This window comes from Nuphar pumila, chromosome 8 (genome assembly GCF_984573655.1).
Source record: "Nuphar pumila chromosome 8, dmNupPumi1.hap1.1, whole genome shotgun sequence".
Lineage (NCBI taxonomy): Eukaryota > Viridiplantae > Streptophyta > Magnoliopsida > Nymphaeales > Nymphaeaceae > Nuphar > Nuphar pumila.
Genome location: NC_143256.1, coordinates 17,293,111 through 17,302,260, shown reverse-complemented (window position 1 = coordinate 17,302,260; position 9,150 = coordinate 17,293,111). Strand labels below are relative to the sequence as shown.

At 37.6% G+C, this 9,150-nt stretch overlaps 1 pseudogene; it reads right to left on the bottom strand.

The window, feature by feature from the left end:
• Positions 1 to 3,527: 3,527 nt before the first annotated feature.
• On the bottom strand, positions 3,528 to 7,949 carry LOC149829692 (actin-interacting protein 1-2 pseudogene; annotated as a pseudogene).
• Between the last annotated feature and the right edge of the window lie 1,201 nt (positions 7,950 to 9,150).

The following is a 9,150-nucleotide window of genomic DNA, read 5'->3' as shown; positions in this document are numbered from 1 at the left end:
TTGAGGTCATATTGTCGTTCTTTATAATCATATGCTATGTTACAAACACCTCATTTGTTCCAGCTATCCAATTGTTTCCTAAAGCGTTCGTACTAATTCTCATTCCTGACCCCACCACTATTCATCTTCCTTCTCACTTCCACAAGCTGCTTTGGGGTAGACTGTCCCAAGCCAGCTTACAGGAGAACTTGACTACCATGCTGCAACTTGGCTTCAGATTTGCTAAATAGCCAAATATTGCAGCCAGACAGTCTCGCAGCCTCAGCAATAACCTCTTGGTCCTCGTCCTCCCCATCTTCATACAGTCTCCACACAACCTGTACATTGGAGATTATGGTTTAGGTATAGGCATAATTATTCATGCTAATGAATGCTAAATATTAAAATGATTTATAATAACGAGTGCTAAATATATTACAACGATTGTTGCTAATGAATGTTTTGTATTAAAATGATTTACACTAATGAATGCTACATATTACAACAATTTACAATAATGAATGCTAAAACGATACCGCTTTGTACTAACGAAGACAAAATCATTCAACGATCATTACTTAAGAATACTAAAGATTATAACGATTTACACTAATAAAAGTTAAATGCTAAAGCGATAACGATTTATACTAAGGAATACAAAATCCTGCAACGATCATTACTTAATAATGTTAAACATTAGAACGATTTATACTAATGAATGCTAAATGCTAATACGATAATGATTTGTACTAACGAAGACAAAATCCTACAGCGATGATTACTTAAAAATGCTAAACATTTCAATGATTTACACTAATAAAAGTTAAATGCTAAAGCAATAACGATTTGTACTAAGGAATACAAAATCTTATAAGCAATCATTACTTTAGAATGTTAAACATTAGAATGATTTATACTAATGAATGCTAAATGCTAATGCGATAATGATTTGTACTAACGAAGACAAATTCTTGCAGCGATGATTACTTAAGAATGCTAAACATTTCAACAATTTATACTAATGAATGATAAATGCTTAAACGATTATAAACGATTTTAAACCATTTACCTCATTTAATTGCAGACCATCTAAAATGAACTTAGCATTATCCTCCTTGACATTTATTGTAGCCTATCGGTCGATCTTGGAAAAACCATAAATCGCAGGGCCACACTGAGGACAAAAGGCGACAATATGCTCTCATGCTCAGGCCTACAAAAATAATATATTAGTAAGACTATAACCTTCAACGACATTAGTCTATAACTACCAAATATGTAATAAATAATTACCTTAACAAATGGCTAAAACCCTTCGACGGTTTTTGTACCCTTACTCACACGGTAAAGTTGACTGCATAAGAATGCAAGAATAGTAGCACCCCATGCATAGTTGTCTACTTCATCGAAGTCTTTCAAGAACTGCAGCCACAGGTAACTTAACCTCGAACCAGACAAATCCGAAAATAGAGTAAGTCCAAAAAAATAAAGATGGAAGCTGCGCAACTCTTGGTCAGCTCTTTCAGATGCACATGTAGCAGACCGGCCTTCCCATTTATTACGAAAAGAAGAAACTTTCATTAATGTGAAATTGCTTTCACCAAAAATACATTGACCCCAATCCTCCATCGACATTCCTAGAAGGGTCGTGCACTTGTCCCTTGCATTATAGTTTGAATCTCATGCTAGGACAACAATTCTATGGCACTTAAGACCCGTAATTTGTGGCACATCTTCTAGGGTCATGGTGATCTCAAAAGAATCAAACTGGAATGTGTTCATCTTATGATTTCACTTATTGACCGGGTGGGTTTTAGTGTTCCAACACGAGAAAGCCACTGAAGTGCATATTTCATAATTGATCATTCTGATATTCACTCAGATGTCCATATTACGACAGAACTGCAGGCCACTGACACCGCCCTTTGAGCTTTTCACCTGGCGTTCTACTTATCTTCTGACCTATTTGTAGCACAAAATAACATATTATTTGTATCAAATCAAAATTACTCTCATTTGTACTTTTACATGTCGCTATACACAGTAATTCCTATATAAAATAATTGTTGCACACTCGGTATCACTGTAATCATATACACAATAATCAATATCAAAGTAATCGCTATACGTACTAATCGCTATACATAGGTCACAATAATCACTATACATAGTAATCGCTATCACAGTAATCACTGTACATAATAATACCTATCACAATAAATCATTACGTAATCGCTATATGTTACATATAAACAGATTCAGATATCCTTCAAATTTGGATATTTATCAGATTTGATAGCAAAATCAGAATCGAATTATACTCGAATAGTTTTAGCTTATCAAATGCAACTGGACAATCGAATTTGGTCGGATATAGGATCAAAAATATGATTCACTGAGTGGCAGTTGTGCCAGAGAATGATGTTAAGGCACTTTATGCATTTGAGAAAGGAGGTGAGACGACCTTTGTATTTGCATTGAAAACTGGATTTAGCAACTACCACCTCATAAAATGGTAGATGCCAAATCCAGAAATGGACTGCTGCCACTTTGTCAAATGCATAAACTCCCTCCAACTACCAGTTCCCATATGGAGACTTATTTCACATTCTTAAGATCGAAATATCATCAAGAGGGCATTTATTGCATCCCCACCTAAGGGAAGCCACTTCTTGAAGGGACGCATGAGAAAAAGTTCTTTCCCATGGGGGGAAGGTGTGAACCAGTGTTGTCGATATTGGCCTGAATGTCGATGCACCAGAAAATACTGACCTGAATTGGCTATTTTTTAATAAAATGTAAAAAATAGATTAAAATTAATTTTTTATATTATTTTAATGGCTTTAACATGTGTCACGTTCTGATTGACACAATATTTTTTAATTATTTTTTGGCCAATTCAGAATAATTCACTTGAGAATGGATATTGAAGGATTCACCTGAATCATTGGGCCAAACGATAGAAGTCCGATTCTAATACAGACAACAGTGGTGTGAACCCATTTTGACAGGAAAGATGCTTGTTTGCCTTTATTATGTAAACACCACCACATGTTTTCCATGGAGATGTTTGTTTCACCTCCCTTAGTAAAAGTTCTCTTTCCTACGAAAGAGTGTCTCTTTCATCCCCCCCCCCCCGAAAAGAAAGCAATATCCATGCTTGAACAAAGAAGCGAGTGCGAATAGGCCAAGGGATTAAGCATTCTATTATTTCATCACAATTCCAGCAATGAACATTGCATACACAAATATGATCATGGAAAATATTTAGGTGTATGCATGGCTGATCAGACCGACAAAAGGAGAAGGAAAAAAAAAACACCCAATATAACCCAAAAAAGGCGAAAAACTCACATCAGCAAAATCATATCAAAACACGAGCCATTCTGCTATGTTCTTCTAGTCTTCAATCAAAGACAAACTGGAAAGGGTTTTCCTACAAACAAAACAGAGAATTCTTTTGACGAAGACTGCACAGAGCAAGAAATGTAAGGCCACACAATTTGCTTCCAAAACCAAATCAACCATCAATTGCAGTTACGATCCCGTTACTGCTGCACTAATCTCCACACACGAATGCATGCATCTTCACCAGAGCTTACAACAGTGCAATCATCATTGAAAACTAATCCATAAACACCTCCCAAGTGAGCACCCTTTATGGTTATATGACTTGAAGCTGGCTTATCAACTTCATATATAATTATGCTTGTGTCTAGAGATCCCGTAGCAACCATTGTGCTATCAGGAGACCAAGCCACACAATTTATACGAGCAGTATGGTACAACATGTTCTTAAGCTTAACCTGCAGAAGATAGTCAACTGGTTAGTGAGACAAATGTTCAGGAAGTTAAAAATCAAACCTTGGTAATTAACATTACATTTCTAAAAAGGATTAATGCGGAAGGGAAAGGAAGAAAGAGAGATGGACTATGCAAATGGGAACCAAAAAGTTAGAAGTATGAACAACTTAAATATAGTGACAAAATCTATCAAAAATAAAGAAAAAAGAAACATGGATGAAGCATGACAGCCTTCCACTACTTTAATGTGTGTAAAAAGAATTTAGGAAACAAAAAGAAAATTAAAAAACCATATAGGATTTACATTGTGCCTGATAAATTGAACCATGGCATTTTGCTATGTCACATGGGTGCGGGTGCGACACGGGTGCGGCGCAATTTCAAAAATTTTGGACACGGGGACTCAGCTATATATATATATATATATATAATTCTAGTAAACAATTAAAATTAAGTAGCCAAAACTATGACCTTAATTTTTTCGAAAGTTTCAATTTGGCATTCCCATTTCTTTATGGTAGTTCTTAAGCTAGCTTTTCTAATACTTGTGAAACTAGTATTTTTTTAAACTGGAAAAGCATTTATTTAGCTATCTCAAATGGTTGGGTTACCTTTTATCGTGTTTTATACATATTTTTACATAAGTTGTGACTTGTGAAACAGTCACACAAACTGTGCACACAGTCTGTGCAATGCAGTCTGTGACTGTGCAGACTGTGCACAGTCACACAGACTGTGCACAGTCACACAGACTGTGTGCAATGACTGTGCAGTTGCAGTTGCACAGTCTGTGACTGTGCAACTGCATTGCACAGTCTGGTTATATATTAAAAAAAAAGATATATAAAAATTATTTTTTTTTGTTTTTTGTCTTAAAAAGGGACATTTTTGGACTCGGTCAAAGTTGACCGAGTCCAAAATGTGGACGGACGCGGCCTAGACTCGTTGACCGAGTCCGACTCGGCGTTGACCGAGTCCGACTCGGCGTTGACCGAGTGCGACTCGGCGTTGACCGAGTCCGACTCGGCGTTGACCGAGTCCGACTCGGCGTTGACCGAGTCCGGGCCGAGTCCGGGCCGAGTCCGAAGCCGCACCCGTGTCCGCACCCGTGTCGGGGCGTGTCGACTCGGGTGCGGCACCTCCCTAGCCGAGTCCGTGTGACATAGGCATTTTGTAGTCTAGGAAAACAAGGGTAATTATAATACCGCACACAAGGCCATAAATGCTTAAGAATTTTCAAGGTTTTTGGATCTAGAATGCCATTGACATACAATAGAATGAATGTCTACTACATTTTTCATAACAGGGATATTGCGCTGAATCAATTCATTCTAGGTCTTGATTGCTTTGTCACCTTCTCATGAAAATCCAGAACATGCAATTAATAGCAAAGTACACCATTATTATCAAAACTGGTATTTGTCTTATGCACCACAATTTGCTTTGTAATCCCATTGTTGCTTAAAGCTAAACTTATGGTCCCCAATAGTAATATTCCTGCTTATTGCTGATCTCCAATCTTTACTGGGCTCCTCCTTTTCCCAGTTCCTTCAACTTGCTTCATGTCAAATTTTTTGTGTTCTGTAATTTCAGACAACTTGTAACATGCCCATTCTATCCCTGACAATGCTCATCTTTCTGTTTAATTAACTCTTAAGGACAAGATGTAAGGATACGTGGCATTTCTTCAATATGTGTTTTTATTTTTGCTTTACGTAACATGCATTAGTATTGTATCATTGTCATCAATGGCTCGGGTAATTGATTTGTAGTACCAGTTGGAGTCACACTATCTCAATCGGGCCATATTCAGGCAAACCTAGCTTGACTAATAAAAAAAAATTAACTCAATCCTAGTGAGGATTAATCTATTATGAGAGATCATCCCATGTGATTAATGAGTTGGGACATCAACCTGTTGTAGTTGGAATATTTATTTTCTCTTTCCTATTTCATTGAGTCAAATTGAAATGACAAAAATTGACACAGAATTAGAGCAGCCATGACGAAGTGATCTATTAATCTCATCTTCATGCTTTTTCCTCTAATCTTCTAACCTCTTTCTTCTCTATGGATTTAATATTTTTCAGAAGATTTCTTTGTTTTGAATGTTAAATTTTAAAACACTTACTGGAATCATAGGCAGATCTGACTGTTAGCTTTGAACAAATCTGGAATCTAACTTGTTTTTTGGTCCCATAGGCTTGGGTGAAGGGGATAAATGGATTGGTACGTGGAAATGGTAGCTCTATCTCAGCTGGTGGTGTGGTTGGCTGGAACCAAATAATCAAATCTTCAAGGGAGTACGACCTTGCAAAGGGGGGTGATTGAATTGGTAATTAAGTTTATGGTTCAAATCAAGCTTGCAAAGGGGTCAAGCTGAGGTTCCAGACTGACTTATGGTCCAGGGATGTAACTCTTGCTGAAAGATATCCACCGTTTTTTCACATAAACAGAGATAACAGCATACTTGTAAGTGAATGTTGGAAAGGAAGAGCTAGTTAGTTCACTGAATTCAGAAGGAATTTCAAGGAGCAAGAGGTAGAAGATTGGTTTTGGTTATGGCTATTGGATTTTTAGGCCCATGGAAAATTTCTGACAGCGAGAATTCCTTATATGGAAATGTGACGGATGTGTTATGTTCTCTATAGCTTCATTTAGCCATGCTTTTGGCTGTAAAGATGTAGACCACTTTCCAAATGACACCGTCCAGGGTTTCCATCCCTCTCCTACAACCAAGATATTTGTGTGGCTCTTAGCACTTGATAAGGTTAATAACCAGTGCAAATTGAAAGACAAAAGTTTCCAGCTTGCAAGTACTTGCTACTTCTGTTTCGATGAGAACGAAACAATTGAGCATTTGTTTTGGTTTTATCCAGCATTTCAGTGGTTGTTCAAACAAGCTTTGGATTGTGCCAATAAAATGGCCAGATGGGGATTTAGCTTGGATTGGTCGGAATAGGCCTGGTGGTTAAGAATCTTAATTTGATCTATTCTGTAAGCTTGTTGAAAGATTTCTTATCCCCTGGCTTAAATTATTTCTCTTAGACAAAAAAAAAGGATTTACATGGTTTGCAAAGTGTTATAATGTGCATCTCCCTAGCATACTGTCTGTAGACTCTGTACATACACCAATTCTTGTTTTCTTTTTGTTATGTGTGTGTGCTTGTGTTCAAGGATTGATACACACACACACACACACACACACACACACACACACATATATATATATATATATAGAGAGAGAGAGAGAGAGAGAGAGATGGTACCTCTCGAGTGACATGGTCCCATACAACAGCTTCTCGATTGAGATCACCAGAAATAAACATAGAGGCATCTGGGGAGAAACGAATGACGTTAATAGCACCACGATGCTTCTCAAGGACTGACTCTTTAGTGAGAGTGTCCCCATTGACAGAATAGACATGGAGTTTCCCATCTTGGCCACCAACAATGGCCTCACTTCCATCAGGTGAAATTGCAGATGCCGTCACAGCAAACCCAAGATTCAGAGTTGACAACACTTTGGATCCACGAAGCATGATTACTCCTGAATCAGTTGAAAGCAATGCCAGCTCGAGCTTATCAAGTGCAATATTTAAGTCCTTTGGTTGTGCACCAATATCAATTTGTTCTTCATCACCACACTGATCAGCATGCAGCGGAATTCTCCTTACCTGTAAAATTTTGGGAAAAGGATCATCTCTTGTAGCAAAAGCAAGTTGAACATATTGTACATAGCTACAGTTGTTGTACAGTCAGCAAAATATAAGCCCCACAGCAGGATATCATCAATTGGAATTTGGCAGGTAGATTAAGAAATTGTTCCTTATTAAAGGAATATGCTATTCATCAGACTTGGTGAGCAATACTACCGTGTATTGAACTTTTATAATTGGCTGCAAAGCTTTCCAGACAAGAATATATGGACTATCCCTGATATTTACTATCCGAACATCAAAGAAGAGGACCAAATATTTGGAGAACACCTGATAAAATCATCAAATTGGACTAGGACAATATAACTTAAAAACGAGGAGAAAATCTCCAACCGAATTGCCTTTGGAAATCTTTCACATGTTATTGCCATTAGACATACTAGCGAGCACAGACATGCTCCCAGTCTATGTCACAGGGACTCACCAAAGAGGCCTCTGCACCCACATCGACGCGACGCGGGTGTGGCACCCAATTCGGTCAACCCGCACCCAAGGTTATCATTGTCCAAAATGGACTTGGTTAACTTTGTCCATTAAAAAAAGGGACAGGGCTCGATAATGGGTAAGGGTACCTCGAGCACCCCCCTCCCCCCCCAATTAAAAAAATAAGGGGGTACCTCGAGAAGGGGTAAAGAGGGATGGGGCTTGAGAATGGGGTACCACGAGAAAGGGTAAAGGGGTGGTGTTAAAATATATATATATATATATATATATATATATATACCCTCCCGCACCCCCACACCCAAGTTCTTTTAAAGTGCCGCATCGCCGCCCCCGCATCTGCACCCGTACCTATGTGACATAGCTCCCAGTTTATCCAATACATATATGCACATGTATGAATAAAAATTGTAGTTAGTTGCCTGTTTATAGAGAGCGTGAGAGAGGTTGACTATACCATGCACGTGCGAAAATCAAATTCCACTTGTACAACTTACATAATGAATAACAAATAGTGTCAACTGTCACATACAAATCAATTCCTTATGCTGTGAACATTGGATCAAGAGAATTTCTGCTCATGACATTTTATATGTCAAATTTACAACTGGCACGGTAACAATGTCAGAACAAAACAATATCCATAGTGCTATGATTAGGCCAATGAAGCACTGCTCGTCATATTATATCATTACATGGCAAGGTGTACCTTTCAAAAGGTATATGTGTAATTAGGTTAACCTAAAGTTAGACATAACATACAAGAGAGTTGACTGCGACATCACCCACCATATGAGGCACTTTACAGCCCTGTGGTACCTCCTGTTATCTCTTCTCTATTCTTCGTCTTCACCACATGAACATAAAGTTGAATTACTTGCTTAAAAGATGTAGTACTGCTCATTTCAAGCATGGGCGTGAACAAATCTCAATTCATTTTTTATTTCTTCTCAAGGAGTATTGAAAATGATATTACTTGCATATTTTGGTCAAACTATTTCAATGGAATATTATATAGAATTTCAAAGGCTATTTAAGTTTCTAATTCAAGAATTTGACATCAAGAAATTGGTCTCATTTACGTACCTCTTAGAGATTGAAGTTACAAGAACAACAAAGAGTATATTTATCTTTTAGAGAGAATATGTTGGAAGATACTGTTATTAGTCAGTTTGGAGCCTTGTGAATTAACTAACATATCTGTTAT